Source organism: Heptranchias perlo, chromosome 1, assembly GCF_035084215.1.
Source record: "Heptranchias perlo isolate sHepPer1 chromosome 1, sHepPer1.hap1, whole genome shotgun sequence".
In the NCBI taxonomy this organism is placed as follows: domain Eukaryota; kingdom Metazoa; phylum Chordata; class Chondrichthyes; order Hexanchiformes; family Hexanchidae; genus Heptranchias; species Heptranchias perlo.
The window spans coordinates 180,982,923-181,006,773 of NC_090325.1; the positions used below are offsets into that span (position 1 = coordinate 180,982,923).

The 23,851-nt window shown below is 45.7% G+C and overlaps 1 protein-coding gene and 1 long non-coding RNA gene across 2 annotated transcripts in view; one reads left to right on the forward strand and one right to left on the reverse strand.

Annotated features, from left to right (window-relative positions):
• LOC137328402 (janus kinase and microtubule-interacting protein 1-like) overlaps positions 1–23,851 on the forward strand; it is a 244,443-nt gene that overhangs the window by 30,961 nt on the left and 189,631 nt on the right. The window lies entirely within an intron of this gene.
• LOC137303734 (uncharacterized) lies at positions 1,564–16,642 on the reverse strand. The gene is made up of 3 exons (XR_010958478.1): positions 16,606–16,642; positions 3,447–3,645; positions 1,564–2,069 (listed from the first exon to the last, which is right to left on the reverse strand). It is a non-coding gene; the product is annotated as an uncharacterized lncRNA (long non-coding RNA).

The window sequence follows — 23,851 nt, forward strand, 5'->3', positions numbered from 1 at the left end:
CCCTAAGAGTGGTAAGAATATGGAACACGCTACCACAAGGAGTAGTTGAGGCAAATGGTATAGATGCATTTAAGCGCAAGCTAGATAAGCACAGGAGGGAGAAAGGAATAGAAGGGTACACTGATAGGGTTAGATGAAGTATAGAGGGAGGAGGCTCGTGTGAAGCATTAACCCCAACATAGACCAGTTGTGTCCAATGTGCTGTAGACTCAATGGGCTCAATTTTGAAATGGTGGCGGGTTGGCAGCGGAGAGGGGGTGGTGAAGGTGCGCATGACGAACCCAAATAAAAAAAACTTACCTTTTCAGCGCGATCGCGATGAAATTGATGGTGATTAATGTTGTTTCCGGGTTTCACGACCGGCAGCAAGCCTGTTTGACAGGCTGGCTGCTGATAGGAGCTGCAACGCCAAGGTGGGGAGGGAGAGAAAGAGAGAGAGAGAAACGTCATCCAGTGCTGTTGGAACAGAGAGTGGAGGGTGCTGAAGATCGTGGGGGAGGGGGGAGGGGGAGGGGGAAGATCGGTGGGGGGAGAGGGGAAGATCGGGGAGGGGGGAGATTGGAGTGGTAGATTGGGAGGAGAGGGGGAGATCGGAGAGGGACATCGGGGGGGGGGACATTGGAGAGGGAGACATTGGGGACTGAGAGAGACATTGGAGAGGGAGACATTGGGGGTTGAGAGGGATATTGGAGAGGGAGACATCGGGGGCTGAGAGGGACATTGGGGCTGGGTGGAAAGGTAGGTTTATTTTGTTTTTTTAACTTTGTGCAATGGTTTTTTATTTAATTTATTTCGATTATTTTTGCTGATCCGGCCGTTCACATCTGGTTTTACCAGGCTTGAATCGGAAGCCGTGGGAAAGCCACCCAGGTAAATTTAAAATCGTTTTAACTATCTACTACGTCAGAAATAAACTACCTTAAGTGCCTCTTACTTGGTTCTTTAACTGTCATCCCACCGGCTTTAATTGCCGGTGGGACTTCCAGATTTGTGATGTGCGCGCGCTCACACAGACATGTCTGTGGGAACCCCGGAAGTCGTTGGGTTGGAGCCGGCTTCCGAACCCGCTCGGGATTTTCGCCATTTTCCCAGCCCCCAACGCACCCAATGTAACTCGAAGTAGCACAAATTGGATGGCCTCGATATCCATTTTCCTTGTTCAGGTTGAGCATCCCTCTTTTTAAGGTATTTTCTCCCGTGTTCTTTTGGTATCTTGCCTCCCCATTTGACCTCTTGGTGAGGGACAGTGCACGGACAACCTGTTCCCAGGCCTCTGCCATTGTCTGCCTAAAACTAGGAGGCATATGAGATTAGTTCTGGGTGACTCGTACAATTTTTGCTTACCTGTGGGAAAGTACTCAGCCTTTGCTCAGCACCCCCATGATAGAAGAGCATGTAGAGAGTGGGCTTATCAGCCCCCAAAACTATCTTAGGACTTCAGTATACTGCCCCACCACTTAGCTGACTGTTTTTTCATTTATTCGACCTTGAAATAGCTTCAGTGTAGAGTGTGCTTGCACCTAATTAAATAAACAGTACATTTGAGATGTTTGGAGCCGTGTATATAATTGCTGAATTTCTCAGCATGTAAAAATAGACCTCGAAAGCAAATATCAGAAAATTTTCAATATTGTTCAACACTGCTACTATTTTGGTATAAGCCCATTCCAAACCACGCACCTATCCTAAAATACAGATTCAGTAGATCTGTAAGTTAGTCAATGCTGAATGTGAAATGCTGCAGTCTTTTTTACACAGGCTTTTTGTTATCAGTGTCACATGGTCATTGAACTGGATAGTTTATATCACTGCACAGAAGCTACCTCTATTTTAATACGCTGATGACATCTGCTAATAAATTGCATTACAGCAACAGTTTAGACACAAAATGATCTACATTGCTGGTGATGGTGCTGCTGATGGAGTCGCTTTGTAATGGTTCTCTCGGGTCTAAATTCATTAGCGCTGGAAGCTGGGTGCGATTCGTACCACACGCAGCCAAGGTGCGTCAGAATGGAGAGTCCCGAGGTCCGTCCTAAATTGTTCCTTGGGCTTCATCCATGTTACACCTGTAAAAGCAATGTAACAACATTGAATTTCTACTCCTCTGTATTTTAATTCCAGTGAGGAGAACTGATGAAAGAAAATGATGTTTTGATGCCATTAATTAAAACATTTAACATACTGCATGTAAGTTTTATGCATAAAAAAAACTAATAGTTATTCATCGATAGCACTCCTTTGATATGATTTCTGCTGGAATGCCTCTTTGTGGGAAATTCAGTACATGTAGTTTAGAGAGCAGTGAGCTCATTTTTGCAGTCTTGCACACGTATGGTGCATCAGAACAAAAACTCGTCCTGTTAGGTACAGGCAGTCGTGGCTGATGAGACTATTTGGAGAGGGTTGGATTTTGTAACCTACCAGATTGTCTTTGAATGTTCTGTAATATTTACAGGCTTTTAAATGGGCAGCCAGCACTCCTGCCCAAAGCAGGTGGGAGGCAGTTTAGTTACACAAATCAAGGTCCTACGCCTGTTGTCGTACTCCGTTTGCAACTTTCAAAGAGAAACGGGCGGCGCATGCACGGCCCATTTCTTCAGGCATTGAGAGGCCTAGCTGGTGATCCTGAGAGGGATTGCTGTTTTTTTGGAGCGGGCAGAAATCCCGGCTCCAACACGCTGAAGAACGCGCATGACCCAGAGTCACCTGGGTGTCCGCACTGTTCCCGAACCCGGAAGTCCCGCCGGCAATTAAAGCCGACGGGACGATAGTTAAACCAACAATTCAAGTACTTGAAATGTGCATGAATGTAATTAATTATGCTGGCAAGCGATTTCAACCCTGCCTCAGCCTGTTTCCCATGCTGTGTGAAACACGCCATGGTGAAGGAGTCGTGTTTCAGCCGGCAGCCATTTGGGCATTTAAATCCCTGTTTGACAGATGGGGATAAAAGGTGAGTTATTGCAGCAGGGCACTCAATTCTCTCAGACAAACGTTTGGCTGGGAAATCTTTGCGTTTGGACTGAAAATTCTTGGTTTCCACTCAGAATTGTTCTGTTTACACTTTTCGGACCCCCTCAAACTGACACCATCAGGATGGGGGTCGAGGGCTGCATTCACCAGTACATCCGAGGACGAGGAGCATCACCGGCCTCGCCAGGCATGGCGTGCACTTGGGAGCTCCACAACGCAGTGCTGCACCCCAGGCACCTGCACAAGAGCAGAGAGGGCAACAACAGAGGGAGCGACATCGCAGGAGGCACGACCCTTGTCAGAGGGTCTACAGACCGAAGCTCAGCTTCCTTGGACCTCTCTGAGGAGCAGTGCATACGGAGGCTTAGAGTGGTCGCAGACATCTGCAGCCTTCTTCATGACAAGCTGCTCCCGGCTAGGTCTGGCGGCATCTCATTACCCGTCGCAGTTAAAGTCACCACTGCCCTCACCTTCTTCGCCTCTGGATCATTCCAGGGTGCCACCAGTGACATTGCCGGGGTCTCTCAGTCGTCTGCACACAAGTGCATAAGGCAGGTCACCAAGGGTGTGGCTGATCTCCAAGATCTCCTCCTCCACGTCTGTGAGAACCACTTTTTGTGGAGGCCCCCCACCAGTCCTCACCCTCTCACGTGCATTTTGTGCTCTCTTCTAGAAGGGGAGAAAGTACAGACATGTAAGTGAGTGATGGTGAAGTGGCCAACCGATGAATTCATTGCTTTGGGTGAGGCTGACCGTGAAAAAGATGCATCCGAGGGTGAGTATGATACAGAGACATCACATTGGATCAGGATTGGGGTGAGTGGTAGTGATGGGGTCACAAATGGAGAGGTGAGGAAGTGCTCAGGAAGTGCAGGTAAGTTGAGGATGAGCCTTAAGTGGGTGTGAGGAGTGATGTGATGGAGTAGTCTTGGCAATGCAGAATGACTTGGGGGGTGGGGAGGTTGATGTGCACCACGGAATGCAGGAGAATCAGTAAATGTAGTCACTTTTGCTGACCTAGTTAGGTCATTGAAACGCTTCCTGCACTGGACCCAAGTGCGGGATATGTTGCTGCTGCTGGTGACCTCCTCTGCCTTGGTGGCAGAGGCAGGGCACTTCCTCCTGTCGGCCGAGTAAAATAGTTCCCTCCTCCTCCTCCTCACCCCGGCCAGTAGCAGCTGAAGTGAGGCATCGCCGAATCGTGGAGCAGCCCTGCCCCTGTGCTGCTCCATTGGGTCTTCTGGCTCTTTACTCCAGCAAAATCCATTGGAGCAATGGCCCTTTAAATCTAGATGCTCCAGCTGACAGCCTGTCATGTGGGTGCGCAGTCCGCCCAGCTATTGGACGGCAAACCCGGTAACAAGATTAATGGCTAACAATTAAGTCGCGATCGCATGGAGAAAGGTAAGTTTTTATTTTTTGTGTTTGCCACACGCCCATTGCCCCCCCCCCCACTGCCATCCCTCCGCCCTTTTAAAATTGAGCCCCTGACCTTTGAAAGAATATTCCAGTATACTTATCCCCCTCAAAAAAAAACACGTTTTAAGAGCAAAACAATGAATGCTAGAAATCTGAAGGCAGATAAGGACAGAAAATGCTGAAAATATACAGCAGGTTAGTCAGCATCCAAAAGAGGAGAGGGCAGTTTCCCTCTTGTTGCTATGGGGATAAAGGGTTGCCTGGGTGAGGTGGATCTCGCAAGCCTAGCAGAGCCTGCCTAATTTCTGTCCGTATATATGAATGGATGGAAAATCAGGCCTGCTTTGCTTCGGGACTGTGATCCTCCACCCCCCGATTACCCTCTGTGCTACACCCAGGCCGTCCGCCGCACCCAGGTGCAGTAAGAGGAACATCTTCCCTGATAGTTTAATCGTTTGGGTAGGATTATTCAGCAGAAAAATTGGACCATTTTGATCTCTGTTTGAACCTTCTGCCCCCTAGGGTTTCTTCAGCTGAATATTTCCCTAAACTATTGCATTCTACCCATTTGTGTTCATAAGTCCTCAATAATCAGCTCACATTTCTGCACAGTTTTCTCGTTAAGCAGTATTGAACAGATGCTGTGTTTTTTTAATACTATTTGCATGTGATTTTGTATCATAACATCCTGGCGAATAAGGTTTGATTAACTCAAAAGCTGGGCCCTGCTAGCTTTACCATCTGGAGCAGCTGAATGTTGCAAGAAATATGGTTCTTTTGATTGAATTAAATTGGACACTATTCCAACTGGTGAGGCATACAGTAGCTTTAATTAAAATCAAGTACCATCAAGATTCTGCTGTTAATACAAGTGCATCAGGTTAGATCAAATTTATCGTGATTTTTGGTTTTATTATCAGATGTGCCAAGCACTTAGAATACTACTCGACCGATCGAAAGGTCCTGAATAGAGGTTCAGCATTCCCATTGTGTCCCCTATAGTCCCAGAGGGAGCATTCAAATGAGCCCTGCAAGATCAGTCAGGTGATCCCTGTTGAAATTAAAATGAATATGGAGTCTAGAGTGGCATGGTTTCAGTTGATATTCTTTCAGAGTTTCTTTGCTCTTTGGACAAATCGATGTTTGTCCTCAATCTCCTTGGCTCTGCCTTATAGCAGGTTTCTCACCCAGTTTGGACTAAGTGCTCAACGTAGTTGATTTTGAAAAATGATTGAGACTTCAAGGTGAAGGAATATAACCCTTAAAATTGTGATAAAAATATGCAGCTTCATTAAGTGGAAGATGTGCAGCTGGCTGAGAGTGAGGAAGTGATAAATATACTGGAGAAGGGGCAGCAAACAAGATATGGTTTCAAACATGCAGGGCCAAAATTCTAAATATCACTTGTTTTTTTCTGTGTCCTTAAGCAGGTTAACATTTTTGAAATGCTAATTTTCTGATAACAGACGTTAACATTCAGGCAACATTTTGAGATGAGCAAACATGAGAGCAAAATGGAACAAAATATGGAAATGGCACTCGTCATGAGCAAAGTAGAGCCATTAGACCAGAAAATGATCTATTGTTATCTGCTAAAAAAATAATAACTGAACTGCATTAGATTGTGACCTGTATTTTACCAAGGTTATATTTTAATACCGAATATTTCTGAGATACAGGTTGAAATTTTAATGTTGCTATTTACATTTAGCCTTGATGGCAAGAATGTTAAACGTGGAGATCACATTAATATACATCACATTAACAAATCTCAGGTCTTCATTCACCAGTACTAAGCATAGCTCTGCTTTTTTGTGTGTGGGTTGAAAATTATTTTACATTTCCCTTCCCCATTTTGTTAGCTTTTTCTCCCCCAGCCATGCTACATTTGCTGGACTACCTGCTTTAGGCCTACATCAACGCTGCTTGAGCTAAAAGCTCGGCGTGTGTAAAAGCAAACCCTGTGGGGATAAAGCCTACCCTCCCCGACAGCATGCCTGATATACAATGGGACCAAAGGCATAATCCCACATCCGAACACTCGACACTACCCTGAATTAGTATCCAAAGCTGTACTTTTCGTTAACTCTTTGCTAAATTGTGATTGAAAAAGAGGTTGCCAGAGTGCAGTGAACGTTTCAGAAAAATGTGAGTCTAAGTGAGAGAAAAATTAATATAAGCTTATTCAAAGGAAACAGCATCAAAGAAAGAAAGACTTGCATTTACTGAGCGCTCTTCGTGGCCTCAGGATGTCCCAAAGTGCTTTCCAGCCAATTAAGTACTTTTGAAGCATAGTGATTTTTGCAATGTAGGAAATGCGGCAGCCAATTTGCACACAGCAAGGCTTCGCAAACAGCAATGAAATAATGACCAGATCATCTGTTTTACTAATGTTGGTTGAGGGTTAAGTGTTGGCCAGGACACCAGGGAGAACTCCCTTACTCTTCTTTGAATAGTGCCGTGAGGATTTTTTACATCCATCCCAGAGGACGGAAGGGGCCTTGATTTAACATCTTATCTGAAAGACAGCACCTCTGACAGTGCAGCACTCCGTCAATACTGCACTGAAGTGTCAACCTAGATTTTGTGTTCAAGTCTCTGGAATGGGACTTGAACCCATAACCTTCTGACTCAGAGGCGAGAGTGCTATCACTGAGCCACGGCTGACAGCAAAACTATTGAAAAGCCCTGCTCCAATGGGATGCATGTATAATTTTAACTTTAACATTTTTATCAAGAGCTAGCAAATCTCCTGTGCTGCTGCCATTGTAGGACGTGCTGTTTTGTAAGGATGAGAAAACTATAGCATATAAAATAGAATGTAGGTGTGTGTCCCATTAAGGCTAAATGCTTCAGAGGAACAGATGACTTTGGACCTATGGTTCCCAAAGTTTACCACAAAGGGTTTTCTCACCTCATCTGTTGTAGATTAACTGATAGAGATTGATTGCCATGCTTAGTCACCAACTCGTTTATTGTATCATGTGACCACCAGGATTGTAGAAGGTGAACTAGATGGACCTTGGTCTTTTTTTTCATAGAATCATAGAAATTTATGGCACAGAAGGAGGCCATTCTGCCCATTATGTCTGTGCCGGCCGGAAAAGAGCCTTTGAGTTAAATCCCACTTTCTAGCTCTTGGTCCATAGCCTTGTAGGTTGCGGTGCTTCAAATGCATATCCAAGTACTTTTTAAATGCGATGGGGGTTTCCGCCTTTACCACCCTTTCAGGCAGTGAGTTCCAGACCCCCACCACCCTCTGGGTGAAAAAATTTCTCCTCAACTCCCCTCTAATCCTTCTACCAACTACTTTAAATCTATGCCCCCTGGTTATTGACTTCTCTGCTAAGGGTAATAGGTCCTTCCCACTCTAGGCCCCTCATAATTTTATACACCTCAATTAAATCTCCCCTCAGTCTCCTCTGTTCCAAAGAAAACAACCCCAGCCTATCCTGTGTTTCCTCATAGCTAAAATTCTCCAGTCCTGGCAACATCCTCGTAAATCTCCTCTGTACCCTTTCTTGGGCAATCACATCTTTCCTGTAATGTGGCGACCAGAACTGTACGCAGTACTCTAGCTGTGGCCGAATTAGTGTTTTATACAGTTCTAGCATAACCTCCCTGCTCTTATATTCTATGCCTCGTCTAATAAAGGAAAGTATCCCGTATGCCTTCTTAACCACCTTATCTATCTGTCCTGCTATCTTCAGGGATCTGTGGACATGCACTCCAAGGTCCCTCTGTTCCTCTACACTTCTTGTAATCCTCCCATTTATTGTGTATTCCCTTGCCTTGTTTGCCCTCCCCAAATGCATTACCTCACACTTCTCCGGATTGAATTCCATTTGCCACTTTTCAGCCACCTGATCAGTCCATTGATATCTTCCTGCAGTCTACAGCTAGCAAATCCTATGTTCCTATGTTTAATTGCTCTTCATATGTCGAACCGAATGGTGGGTTCACTGAAGGGTCAGGTTGAGGTTGAGAATCCTGGCTTTGTTTGACTGACAGGTTGATTAAGAGTTTGTAGACATTGTGAAATCAGTATGTTCTTGGAGACGCTGAGCTCAAACACACAATATTTGGCTTTTTGAGAAAGTGTCTAGTGCAGGAGGAAGACAGTGCAAAATATCCGAATTGTACACGTCATTGCTTAAAAAGGTGAAACTTTGCTGCGTTTATACCTAGCTTGGAGCTGTTCAATTTTTAGTTAGTTTTCAGTTGCTGTTCTGTGGATTGCTGCAGTTCTTCATAAAATGGAAGTAAGGGCCAGGAGTCAGTCGTGGGAAGAACGACCCAGGCAGGTGTGCTGGAATAAATTTCTCAGGATTGGAGTAAATATGTCTATGATTAAGAAATGACATAAGAATGTTACACTAGAAAGGGTAACAAGGACCAGGAGCTAACCCCCTCACATCTTAAGCCAACAGGAGACAGAGAATGCTGAAAGAACCCGGGCCGTAGAACATGTTATAGATACTATACAATCTGCCTTACATCGGCTGCACAATGACATAAAATCCTATATGCAAATCGGCCTGGGTAGCATTCACCACACATTGGCTCTGCGGTCAACCTGCTGCATACATCAGCCCACAATTAGCCAACCTCCTACATACAGCACAAGGATGTCACCAGTCAGAGCCCTGTAGTGTCACTTGGCAGCCTGCTTAGCGGGATTTTGGAGAGACCTCAAGTGCTTCTGTGGGTGAAGTAACACTTCACTCAGAGGGTGATCCTGAGCAGTTTCTTCCACAGGCCCAGATTTTAATCTCTATTCATCCAGTAATACTTACATTTCTGCTTTATATAAAAATTATATAATTTAATAATCTAGTGAACTACTTTTAATTTACTGTTTAGTATACTTTTTATACTACGTTATAAAAAAAACTGAATAATTTATTAATTTTTGTTACTTGTTTCATCATTTTTACACCCAGTCCATTTTTTTCTGGTTCAGGCAACTAATTCCCATTTCAGATTAGAGAAAGAATTATGAATGAGGTGGCCTTGTATCTAGAGGTTTCTGGAGTGTCCTGGCACATGTCCTCTGAGTCCTGATTCCATTAGTTATTACGCATAAGAAGCAGCTTGCCTCGTTTGTTCTGAAGTGTCATTCAGTACAAAGTATCAAATGATGTCAAAATTGTAACTTCTGTGTAAATCAAATGTATCATGTAATGAGATCTGAAATGTAACTGCAAAAGAGGGGGAAAACATTATTTCACATCAGGGCTTGCCTCAGAATGAGAGATAATAAAGTCTTATAGTTGAATGGCCACCAGAAGTTTCATACTTTGGCAAAAAAGATAATGTCGTATTTGTAAGTATCAATGTTAGCCAATATTAAATCCTGCTGCTCACTTGAATTAGCACGTTTTAGCATCCCCGCCAAAAAAACAGGGCTGCAAAAGCCTTGCTCATTCAAATGCTAATCATATAACCTACTCAGTCAGATATGTTGTTTGTAGCTCATGTTTAAGTTGTGTATTTTTATGTTCAGATAATAGAGACTAGTGCATGCGATTCCCCCCTTTGTTACATGAACTACCTCTTGCCTCTCTTTACAGATGAATGGTTTGCAGGTTGAAAATCCACACACGCACGCAGGTTAAGTATTAATTCACAGGCCATCACAGCTCCTTTGAGTTAAATACCACCAACTCACAGAGCTAGTATGACTTTATTCATTGGTTCATGACTCCGAGTGCGTATAAAATACCTGTGCACATCTATATCACCCATGTTAATTGTATCACGTGATTTATATCAATTAGTGTTAATTGTAATCAGGTGGTGTGTGTAGCAGGGTACGGTAGCATAGTGGTTATGTTACTGAGCGAGTAATCCAGAGGCCTGGACTAAAATCCAGAGTCATGAGTTCAAATCCCGCCACGGCAGCTGGCGAATTTAAATTCAATTAATTAATTTAATTAAATTAATTAAATAAAAATCTGGAATTAAAATACTAGTATCAGTGATGATGGCCATGAAACTACCGGATTGTCGTAAAAACCCATCTGGTTCACTAATGTCCTTTAGGGAAGGAAACCTGCCGTCCTTACCCGGTCTGGCCGATATGTGACTCCAGACCCACAGCAATGTGGTTGATTCTTAATTGCCCTCTGAAATGGCCTAGCAAGCCACTCAGTTGTAAAATCTCGCTACGAAAAGTCATAATAAGAATAAAACCGGACGGACCACCCGGCATCGGACCACTAGGCACCGGACACGACAACGGCAAAACACCAAGCCCAGTCGACCCTGCAAGGTCCTCCTTACTAACATCTGGGGACTTGTGCCAAAATTGGGAGAGCTGTCCCACAGACGAGTCCAGCAATAGCCTGACATAGCCATACTTACAGAATCATATCTTTCAGCCAACGTCCCAGACTCTTCCATCACCATCCCTGGGTATGTCCTGTCCCACCGGCAGGACAGACCCACCAGAGGTGGCGGTACAGTGATATACAGTCAGGAGGGAGTGGCCCTGGGAGTCCTCAACATTGACTCTGGACCCCATGAAATCTCATGGCATCAGGTCAAACATGGGCAAGGAAACCTCCTGCTGATTACCACCTACCGTCCTCCCTCAGTTGATGAATCAGTCCTCCTCCATGTTGAGCACCACTTGGAGGAAGCACTGAGGGTAGCAAGGGCACAAAATGTACTCTGGGTGGGGGACTTCAATGTCCATCACCAAGAGTGGCTCGGTAGCACCACTACTGACCGAGCTGGCCGAGTCCTGAAGGACATAGCTGCTAGACTGGGCCTGCGGCAGGTGGTGAGCGAACCAACACGAGGGAAAAACTTACTTGACCTTGTCCTCACCAATCTCCCTGTCGCAAATGCATCTGTCCATGACAGTATTGGTAGGAGTGACCACCGCACAGTCCTCGTGGAGATGAAGTCCCGTCTTCGCACTGAGGACACCATCCAACGTGTTGTGTGGCACTACCACCGTGCTAAATGGGATAGATTCAGAACGGATCTAGCAGCTCAAAATTGGGCATCCATGAGGCGCTGTGGGCCATCAGCAGCAGCAGAATTGTATTCCACCACAATCTGTAACCTCATGGCCTGGCATATTCCTCACTCTACCATTACCAACAAGCCAGGGGATCAACCCTGGTTCAATGAGGAGTGTAGAAGAGCATGCCAGGAGCAGCACCAGGCGTACCTAAAAATGAGGTACCAACCTGGTGAAGCTACAACTCAGGACTACATGCATGCTAAACAGCGGAAGCAACATGCTATAGACAGAGCTAAGCGATTCCACAACCAACGGATCAGATCAAAGCTCTGCAGTCCTGCCACATCCAGTCGTGAATGGTGGTGGACAATTAAACAACTAACGGGAGGAGGAGGCTCTGCAAACATCCCCATTCTCAATGATGGCGGAGTCCAACACGTGAGTGCAAAAGACAAGGCTGAAGCGTTTGCAACCATCTTCAGCCAAAAGTGCCGAGTGGATGATCCATCTCAGCCTCCTCCCGATATCCCCACCATCACGGAAGCCATTCTTCGGCCAATTCGATTCACTCCTCGTGATATCAAGAAACGGCTGAGTGCACTGGATACAGCAAAGGCTATGGGCCCCGACAACATCCCAGCTGTAGTGCTGAAGACTTGTGCTCCAGAACTAGCTGCGCCTCTAGCCAAGCTGTTCCAGTACAGCTACAACACTGGCATCTACCCGACAATGTGGAAAATTGCCCAGGTATGTCCTGTCCACAAAAAGCAGGACAAATCCAATCCGGCCAATTACCGCCCCATCAGTCTACTTTCAATGATCAGCAAAGTGATGGAAGGTGTCGTCAACAGTGCTATCAAGTGACACTTTCTCACCAATAACCTACTCACCGATGCTAAGTTTGGGTTCCGCCAGGACCACTCGGCTCCAGACCTCATTACAGCCTTGGTCCAATCATGGACAAAAGAGCTGAATTCCAGAGGTGAGGTGAGAGTGACTGCCCTTGACATCAAGGCAGCATTTGACCGAGTGTGGCACCAAGGAGCCCTAGTAAAATTGAAGTCCATGCGAATCAGGGGGAAAACTCTCCAGTGGCTGGAGTCATACCTAGCACAAAGGAAGATGGCAGTGGTTGTTGGAGGCCAATCATCTCAGCCCCAGGGCATTGCTGCAGGAGTTCCTCAGGGCACTGTCCTAGGCCCAACCATCTTCAGCTGCTTCATCAATGACCTTCCCTCCATCATAAGGTCAGAAATGGGGATGTTCGCTGATGACTGCACAGTGTTCAGTTCCATTCACAACCCCTCAGATAATGAAGCAGTCCGAGCCCGCATGCAGCAAGACCTGGACAACATCCAGGCTTGGGCTCATAAGTGGCAAGTAACATTCGCGCCAGATAAGTGCCAGGCAATGACCATCTCCAACAAGAGAAAGTCTAACCACCTCCCCTTGACATTCAACGGCATTACCATCGCCAAATCCCCCACCATCAACATCCTGGGTGTCACCATTGACCAGAAACTCAACTGGACCAGCCATATAAATACTGTGGCTACGAGAGCAGGTCAGAGGCTGGGTGTTCTGCGGCGAGTGACTCACCTCCTGACTCCCCAAAGCCTTTCCACCATCTACAAGGCACAAGTCAGGAGTGTGATGGAATACTCTCCACTTGCCTGGATGAGTGCAGCTCCAACAACACTCAAGAAGCTCGACACCATCCAAGATAAAGCAGCCCGCTTGATTGGCACCCCATCCATCACCCTAAACATTCACTCCCTTCACCACCGGCGCACTGTGGCTGCAGTGTGTACCATCCACAGGGTGCACTGCAGCAACTCGCCAAGGCTTCTTCGACAGCACCTCCCAAACCCGCGACCTCTACCACCTAGAAGGACAAGAGCAGCAGGCACATGGGAACAACACCACCTGCAAGTTCCCCTCCAAGTCACACACCATCCCGACTTGGAAATATATCTCCGTTCCTTCATCGTCGCTGGGTCAAAATCCTGGAACTCCCTTCCTAACAGCACTGTGGGAGAACCGTCACCACACGGACTGCAGCGGTTCAAGAAGGCGGCTCACCACCACCTTCTCGAGGGCAATTAGGGATGGGCAATAAATGCTGGCCTCGCCAGCGACGCCCACATCCCGTGAACGAATAAAAAAAAAAAAAATTGGGGACTCTCTTGTATCCTTTTTATATGAGAGCTTACCTAGGGTGTGGTGTGTGTATAAGGGGGAATCTCTGTGAATAAAGGCTTGGAAGCAACTGAAGACCAGGCTCTAGTATTCTATCCTTCTCCACTTGGCTATCCAATTTATAGCAATCCAAGGTACAAAGTTAAACCCTTACCACTTCAATTCCACACTGCAGGTTGTAATACAACAGATGCTACAGAGCTAACAGTAATACTGCACTAATAGCCCCTCCTGTCGTTCAGTATTCTATTGGCTTTGTTGATTGCTGCCCTGCGTTGGTGGAACATGTTGGGGGTAATTTTTACCATCATTGCTTGGGCGGTAAACTGGAGGAACAGATCACCCACCAGTTATAGAACCTGCCCGATTTTAATTTCCACTGATGTCAATAGAAATGGAAATTGTTCGGGTTCTATAATGGGCGGGTGATCCGCTCTGCCAGTTTACCACCCAAGCAGTGAAGGTGAAAATTACCCCTGTTGAGTGTTGCGTTTGTTAAGCCTCCTTGATGTCTTTCAACTTCAGCCTTAGCTATTTAAACAGCATTCAGAGATAACATACATCATCCATTTTTCCTTCCTATATACAGTACTTTACACTTGTCTGCATTAAATTTAATCTGCCATTGTTCTGCCTGCTCACATATTTTGTTTAACTCGTTTTATAGTTTCTGAGCCAACTCCTTCAATTCTACTACTCCTCCTGGTATGGTTTCTTCTGTATATTGAATTTCTGAATCCAAGTCATTGATGAAAATTAGAACCAGTTGTGGTCCTAGCATGGAACACTGGGGCACCTCACTCAGTCTTTTCCCAACTGTGACATGACTTCTCTAACATACACATTGTTTCCTACCCTTTAGTCAATATCTTAATAATTCCCAATGGAAACATTGGGTAGGAGTGAAATAATGTAAAAAGAATTGTCATCTAGCTCCTTAGGAGAAAGTAATGATTCTGACATAGACATGGCATGCAGTATTGCTTTAGAAATTGTACTAGTCCATGATAGAGATCCCCACAGCTTTGAGCTGTAACCTGTGTGTAACTTTATCAAATGCCTTTTGGAAGTCTAATTACAGAACGTCGTAGGGTTTGCCGTAGTCCAGTTGGATTGTCACTTCCTCAAAGAAATCAAGGAGGTTGGTCAGACAGGGTCTTCCCCTTCTAAAGTTGAATTGACTGCTGTTTAGTAGGCTCCTGTTGTTCATATAATCTAAATTTACTCCTGATAATCAATTCCATTATCTTACATGGAATGGAAATAAGACTAATGGGTCTGTAATTGCCTGTGCCTACTTTGTCACTGATTTGAATATGAGCACCACATTAGCCTGTTTCCAATCTATTATCCTTTGACTCCCTCATAATGATAGTCAGGGCCACATAAATCTCCTCTCTGGTCTTCCTCACTGCTCTGGGATAATATTATGTCAATGCTGGGGATTCATTTGTTTCAAACCCTTTCAACTAGCCTAGAATTTCATCTCATTTATATTGGAGTCATGATCCTTGCTGTGGTACTCTTCTTTTGGGGGACGGTTTTTGTTCGTGTATTCCATGTGAAGACTTTGAGGAAGTATTTGAGGAAATATTTACTATTTTGTGCTCATCGTCAGTATGGGAAAAAACGATTCATACTTGTTTTGTGATTCACTGCTGGAACAAGTTTATTTAACATTCAGGTGGACTTATGTATTCTAATTCCCGGTAGGCTTAGCTTGAAGCAAGAGGGGTGAAATTGGGAAGACGAACAGGACTTGAGCTTTACTGGAGGGTACTGAGCAACTAGTAGGAATGTAGCCCCAATTCAACAGCTAAATAACATTGTCATATGCATGAAAATATGACAGTGGAATCTTTTCAATTCTCTGACCACGTAAGTGATATCATGCAATGCATTTGATTTTCTACTAAATAATTACCAATAAATTGAGACTTATCCAGTTTTCTCTTTGTTATTTACCTCACCCCTTTTCTGATCCTCTACATATTTCCATTCAGCTCCTGTCTCCCTCTATTGTCTAATTTCATCTCGCTGCCCCACCAGACTTTACTGCTTTTGCCAAACAAGAACTTCTGAACTTTCACTGCAACCTACCAGCTGGGTCTTGGTTCCACTCATTCGAGCTTTTGCTTTTTTTTCCATTCTCACTGCTACTAACACGAGTCACAATAAAGATAACACATATTGTAACTGAATTGACGGAGAGTGGAAAAGATAATAAATCACACCGGAGAGAAAAATGCAAGATGGAATGAAATAGAAACCAAAAGAAGTGAAAATATCAACACTGTGAAATTTTAGGTTCAAAGTTATCAAATGGACAACCTCACCCTAAATTTGTTAATCCCATTCTGATTTGGTTTCTATTGCAATCCTGTGCCGTAACCAGTGACCACTACATTCTTTAAAAAAAACATTCTGGTGTATGTGTGTAGCCTTGGAAGATTATAGACAGCTAGGAGTGAAAAGTTCATAACCCAAATATTGGCATTTGTTAATCTCTATCATAGACTACAACATTTTCTAAAGCAATATGGTGTGCTGTGTCTATGTCAAAAATCATTGGTTTCTCTGAGGGAGATAGCTGACAATTTTTTTTACATTATTTCACTTCTACCCAATATTTCCATTACTCCCTTCCCCTTCACTTACTTCTTCCTACCCACTTCAAATCCTGTTCCTTGCATTGCTGTTATGTTGCTGCTCCTTCTTTGTACTTTGGTGGTCAGTGGAACAAATCAATTGGTGCTGAGAATTTTGGGAGAGCAGTGTAAGAGGGAAGTGAAACAACAGTGACAGTGGTGAGAGACGGAGAGTTAGGAGAAAGGCTTGACACTGACGTAGGCTGGGACAGTGGAGGAATTTGAAGCAAAAAGTCCAGCAGAGCATATTTTCAGAAGTACGGAGATTGTTCAGGGGATCTTGGAAGCAGAGAGATGGGGCTCGATGTTACCAGGGCTGCGGGTTCGCGGCGGGGGGTGCTATCAGTCTGCCCCCCGCGCGATCGCAGCCTAATTGGATCCACTTACCTTTTGTTCCGGGTTCCCCACTGCTGATCTGTGCGTCGGGCGGACTGCACATGCCCAGTAAGGTCTGTCAGCTGGAGGAGCTCTATTTAAAGGGGCAGTCCTCCACTGACAGATGCTGCAACAAATAGTAAATAATTACAGCATGGAGCAGCCCAGGGGGAAGGCTGCTCCCATTTTAATGATGCCCCACTCCAGGTATCATTAGATGGGGTGAGGAGGAGGGGGAGGACAGAGATCTTCCCCCCGGAGGGTGGGAGGAAGCGGCCTGCCTCTGCCACCAGGAAGGCCTGGCTCGAGGTGGCAGAGGAGGTCACCTGCACCACCAACATATCGCCCACCTGCATACAGTGCAGGAGGCGCTGCAATGACCTAAGTAGGTCAGCCAAAGTGAGTACACTTACTCATTCCCCTACACTTCATCTGCCACATCACTGCCCCCACCCCACATCTCCTTCTGCACTGCCAACACTACTCTGTCACATCACCCCTCATACCCACTCAAAGCTCATCCTCATCTTACCTGCACTTACTCACCTCGCCAGTACTCATCCCGCCACTACCACTCAACCCAATCCTCATACAATCTCATGGCTCTATCTCATACTCACCCTCTCATGCATCTCTTTCACAGTCAGCCTCACTCAACCTGCCACTACCTGTGCTGCAGCCATAAGGCATGCATCACATATGTGCAGTAGGAAGCGTAAGGCAAATGTGTCATGTGCATGAAGGGGATGCACAAGGGTGTTTGTGGGTTTGTCATGGTTTTTACTTATATTGAATTTCTGACCAACTCACATTACATATTATATTGGCACCACTACTGCCACGTCTTTGCGAATCTTGTCAGTTTGTGCAATAATGCCCTTTCCCGAGGATCACAATGAAGACCCACAACTGATGCCGCCCATTGTGTCACTGCAGAGTGGGTGTAGGTGTATTTGCAGGGCTCTTTTGTGCAGACGACTGAGAGACGTCGGCGATGTCCCCAGTGGCACCCTGGAAGGATGCGGAGGAGAAGTTGTTGAGGGTAGTGGTGACTTTGACAGCGACAGGTAAGAAGATGGTGCTCGGGCCAACCGGGAGCAGCTCGGCATGAAGGAGGCTGCAGATGTCCACGACTACATGTCGAGTGACTCTGAGCCTCCGTGTGCACTGCTGCTCAGAGAGGCCCAGGAAGCTGAGCCTCGGTCTGTGGACCCTGTGGTGAGGGTAGTGCCCTCTGCGACACATCTCTCTCTGCGGTTGCCCTCCCTCCTGCTGTGCAGGTGGATGTGTCACAGCACTGTGTTGTGGAGCTCCACATGTCAGAGGTGGACGGCGTGGCTGGCGAGGCTGGTGATGCTGTTTGCCCTCCAAGGAGGTCATGACTGCAGCTACGGCGGCCCCCATCCGGAAGATGTACATCTGAGGGGGTCCACAAGGTAGGTACATGTCTCTGGACCCCGGGGTAAGTGTGCAAGTTGGTGAATTTGATTGTCAGGAGGAGGGTGGTGGAGGCCAAACTTTGTCCCAAGTGACAGAGTGGCCTCCTGCAATGAGTGAGGGTCTCCCCCCCACCCCCCCCCCACCTGTCAAATGGACCTTTGCAGCTGCCACAGGCTGATGGCTGAAACACGTCCATTTCAACTGGGAGTGTTTCCCCCAGTGTGGGAAACAGTCCCAGTTGTCTCTAAAATCCCACCCCTCCTGACATATTCCCTTAATCAGGTCTGTTAATGACCTGAAATACCTAAGTAAATACTGTCAAGTGGCACCCCGCCAGCTTTAATTGCCTGCGGGAGTCCCACATGCGGGGGCTGCGCGCGCACATCGGCACGTCTGTGGGGAACCCGGAAGTGGGCGGGTTGGAGCTGGGCTCCCGACCCACTCTGGGATTCCCCGATTTTCGGAGCCCCCCCCGGCAGGAATGCACCCGATAGCGGGTGCTAAAATAGAGCCCATGGTAGATCCCAGATGTAAAGATGGTGAGGAAATCTTGCTAACACAGGCTGTAGAGTGAGGGAGAAAATCTCAGAATTATGAGCATGTGCATAAGGACAGACAATTGAGAGAGAGAAAACTAAAGGAAGACACCACAGTTTAATTTGAGTCTGCTGTTTTTTTTAGTTAATAAAACATAATCTGCTTGGGGTTTTATTGTTATTAACCAGTTAACACTTATTATGACTACGCTCTCAATAGCATAAAGCACAGTGGGAAGTCAAAATAGTTAATGGCCTAAACAATAGAGCAACATAAAAGTACCTAATGAAAACTCCACCACTTTTTGCTAATTGTTTTGTTGTGTAGTGATATTACTGCCTGTTAACTTTTGATTGTGGTGCAGTGCCACTGACAACAATCATAAACATAATATTATTAACAATTGAATGAAAATTTAGTGATTATGTGAAAAATGTAGAGGTAAATCCACTATCTCTGTGTTGTCAGACTGCTTGTATGACATCCAGTCTGGATGAGCCACAATTTTCTCCAACTAAATATTGAGAAGACCGAAGTTATAGGCTTTGGCCCCTGCCACATATTCCGTGCCTTAGCCATAGATTCCATCCCCCTCCCCAATCACTGTCTCAGATTGATACAGACTGTTTACAACCTTAGCATCTTATTCGAAAGACCACCACTTTCCACCTCCATTACATCACCCATCTCTGCCCCTTCCTCATCCCATCTGCTGCTGATACCCTCATCTATGCTTCTGTCACCTTCAGCCACAATGGGGTAAATTTTAACATCCAGCTAGGAAGGAACCGGGGGAGAACCCTGGTAGGTAAGTGGGCGGGTCTTGATCTATGAGGCCCATCAATGGCACTTCTGGGTTTCGCGCCCGGCAGCCAGCCTGATTGACAGTCTGCCTGGCTGTTGCCAGTGAAAGGAACTGCATATCCAAGAGGGGGGCAGCAGGGAGGGAGAGCGAGATCATCGGGCTTAGAAAAAATCGGAGTGGGGGGGTGGGAAAGAGGTGGGGCGACATGAACGACATCGGGGGAGGTCAGCTAGCATCGGGGATCAGGGGGGGCCAGCCAGCATCGGGGATCAGGAGAGTCAACCATCATTGGGGATCGGGGGTGGGAGGGTGGGGGTAAGCCAGCATCGTGGATCGGTGGGGGGGTGGGGGGGTCAGCCAGCGACGACGTGGGGGGTGGGGTCACTCACCATCGTGGATCGAGGTGGGGGGGTCAGCCAGCATCGGATATTGGGGGGGGGGGCCAGTCAGCATTGGGGGTCGGGCGATTGCGGACGTCCTGTTGGCTAGTTGGGCTTGTTGGGCCTGAATGAAGCATTCCTGCTTCTCTGGGCCCACAAGCAGTGCAATAAAGGCACTCACCTCATAGATGCGTCCCTTCCCGCCTGCTTTCACCTGATGTGATTTGGAGGCGATGGGAAACCCGAACGGGTAAGGTTAAATTTGTTTTAATTGTACAATACACAAAATATTAAGTACCTCAAGTAGCTCAGTGAGGTTCATTGCCCTTTTAAGAATCGGCCCACTGGCTTCAAGTGGGGGTGGGACTTCCTGGTGTCTGCTCTCCACATGCGGACAAACCTGCCTGGGTTAAACCCAGAAATGGGCATGTTGGAGCCGGGATGCGGTCCCGGTCCGAAAACTTACCATTTTCACTGCCCACCCACCCTGAACCCACCTTTCTTGGGGGTTAAAATTTACCCCAATTATTCCAATGCTCTCCTGGCCTAGCTTCCATCCTTCACACTTTGTAAACTTCAACTCATCCAAAACTCTCCTGCCCGTATCCTAACCCGCATTAAGTGCTGCTTACCCGTCACTCCTGTCATTGCTGACCTACATTGGCTCCCAGTTGCCCTCTGTTTCCAATTGAAAATTCACATCTTTGTGTTTAAATCCCTTCATGGTCTTCCCTCCCTATCTCTGTAATCTCCTGCAGGCCTACAACCCCACCTTCTCAGAACTCTACATTCCTCCAACTCTGTTCTCGTGCATCCCCAACTCGGTTCACCCGAGCATTGGCAGCCATACCTTCAGCCTTTCAAGTCCCATGCCCTGGACTTCCCTCCCTAAAACCCTTTGCCTCTCCACCTCCCTGTCCTCATTTAAGACCGTCCTTAAAACCCACCTCTTGGACCAAGCTTTTGATCAACCCTCCTAATATCTCCTTTGGCTTGCCGTTCATTATTGTCTGATGATGCCTCTGTGAAGTGCCTTGAGATGTTTTTCTAAAACAAGCTGTATTAGACTTCTGTATGTTGACTAAAAAATCCATTATGAAAGATGTTAAAGGGGTGGGGGAGGGAAGCCCAATTAAGTTAGCCAGACTAATATGTTTTTGTATTTTGGGAGAGAGTGGAATCCTAATATTTGCTGTTGAAGTCATATTTAAAGTTGGGTTCAATATCTACTGTCATGTTGCACTGTTGGTTTGCAATTATTATCTTAAATTTTTGCCTGAATATTGTCATGTTAAGTCTTAAAACTGTAGGGTACAGTATCCTTCAAAATGATGCAATTTTTTAGTTACTTTAGCCATGAAAACCAATAATATTAATTACACTTGAGTTTATGGGGTATGAGTATAATTTCATGTACTCAACACATTTTTAACCAATTAATTTGCACCTGACAAGGTACTTTCTTTCACTGCATATTTATGAAGGAAATCAGTCCTTAGAGGATTAAGGTGTCAGCTTGGCTCAGTTGGTAGCATTTTCACCTCTGATCAGAAGGTTGTGAGTTCAAGCCTTTCCCCATGACATGAAAGGACATAAAACATTTTAGTGCTATACCGAGAGAGTGCTGCTTTGTCAGAAGCACTGTTTTTTGGCTGAGGTGTTAAACGGAGGCCCCAATTGCCTGTTCAGGTGGAAGTTGTCCTGGTGAACATTTATCCCTCAACGAACACCACCAAAACATTTTAGCTGGTCAATTATCTCATTTGCTGTTTGTGGGACCTTGCAGTGAGCACATTGACTATCAAGTTTGCCTACATAAGGACAGTGATTACATTTTAAAAATAATTTACTGGCTGTGAAGTATTTTGGGACATCTTGAAGACTTGAAAGGCACTATATAAATGCAAGTTCCTTCTTCATAAGGACGGTCTAGTTTTGGGGGTGAGCGTCCAGTAGTTTTGGAAGAAGTGAAAACCGGACCAGAAAAATTTATATTCTGTACTGCTGGATTTAAAAAATGGCTGTCTACATGCGTGAACAAACTGATTTGGTGCATAGTTTTTTAAAACTCTTCTGCCCGTGTCCAATTTTAGACTGGGAAAAATGTGGCAGAGTTTACTGTGCATTAACAGATAATCCTCTCACTTCCAAAAAATGCTTTCTTCTCATGGCATTGGGCTCAATTTTAAAAGGGCGGCGGGGTCGGGTGGGGTGGGTGCTGATTTGCGGGTGCCAAACCCGGAAGGGAAGTAGGCAGATTGCGATCATCGCAACCCTAACGAGGCCAATTAAAGCCTCTTCCGGGTTTCGCGCCCGGCAGTCAGTCTTATTGACAGGCTGGCTGCCGACAGGAGCTGCACATCTGAGGCGGGGGGCCGAGGAAAGAGAGAGAGAGAGAGAGAGAGAGAGACCTCAACGGCCGTTCGAGAGAGAGTGGGAGTGGGGGGGAGACAATGATCGGAGGATGGAGGGGGAGAAGACATCGGACATCGGAAGTGGGGGGGTGCAGCTGACATCGTTTGTAAGGTATGTTTATTTTTTTACAATAGGAAATGTAATTTTATTCTATTTATTTAGTTTATTTTTGACTGATCCTGGTTTCACCAGGCGTGAATCGGAAGCCGTAGGAAAGCCGCCTAGGTAAGGTCAAAATCTTTTAAACTATTCAGTATACCAAAAATAAACTACCTTAAGTACCTAAATGAGGTATATTCGCTTGTTTAAATATCGTCCCGCCGGCTTTAATTGCCAGTGGGACTTCCGGGTTCGGGAACGGTGCGCACACCCAGATGACTCTGGGTCATGCACGTTCTTCAGCGGGTTGGAGCCAGGAATCCTGCCCACTCCGGATTTCTCCAATTTTCTTTGCTCCCGCCCCCAACGCACCCGGACTTTCATTTTAAAATTGAGCCCGATGTTCCTGAAGCACGGATAAACCAGCATTCATGTATATGTGTGTGCCTATGCGTTACTGTATGTGTGTATGAATATAAACCAATATGAGAGAGGAAAATTTAGTAACAACTGTGCAATATGTAATTATTTTGGAAGAGTGGGACAGAAGGAAATAGGTACAAGTACGAGATAACAAGATCTCTGATGGATTGGCTAATTTTCCTGAAATCAGCAGCTTAACTCCTTGAAAGCCTACTTAAGTACTACCTCTCGACCCAGTTCTGTAATATAATGGAGGGCATAACCTACCTTCAGATGGCTTTAGTCACTACCAGTGATAAATTGCCATTCAGGAATATGCAAAATACCTCTTTACGGCTCAGTATGCATATTTACCACTAAAAGTGCTTTAATGCCCTTAGGTTTGATTGTGTAGCATCTGGTTTCTAGCACTTTATATTTAAATATATTCTATACAACAAGTTTACATTTACTGGGTTGTGACCATCATATGCCTTAAACTTAAACAAAGCCAATTACATAGGTATGAAGGGCGAGTTGGCTAAGGTAGATTGGGAAATTTGATTAAAAGATATGACGGTAGATAAGCAATGGCAAATGTTTAAAGAAATATTTCATAATAGAATCATAGAATCATAGAAGTTTACAACATGGAAACAGGCCCTTCGGCCCAACATGTCCATGTCGCCCAGTTTATACCACTAAGCTAGTCCCAATTGCCTGCACTTGGCCCATATCCCTCTATACCCATCTTACCCATGTAACTGTCCAAATGCTTTTTAAAAGACAAAATTGTACCCGCCTCTACTACTGCCTCTGGCAGCTCGTTCCAGACACTCACCACCCTTTGAGTGAAAAAATTGCCCCTCTGGACCCTTTTGTATCTCTCCCCTCTCACCTTAAATCTATGCCCCCTCGTTATAGACTCCCCTACCTTTGGGAAAAGATTTTGACTATCTACCTTATCTAAATTAAACTCCATCTGCCATTCATCGGCCCACTGGCCCAATTTATCAAGATCCCGTTGCAATCCTAGATAACCTTCTTCACTGTCCACAATGCCACCAATCTTGGTGTCATCTGCAAACTTACTAACCATGCCTCCTAAATTCTCATCCAAATCATTAATATAAATAACAAATAACAGCGGACCCAGCACCGATCCCTGAGGCGCACCGAT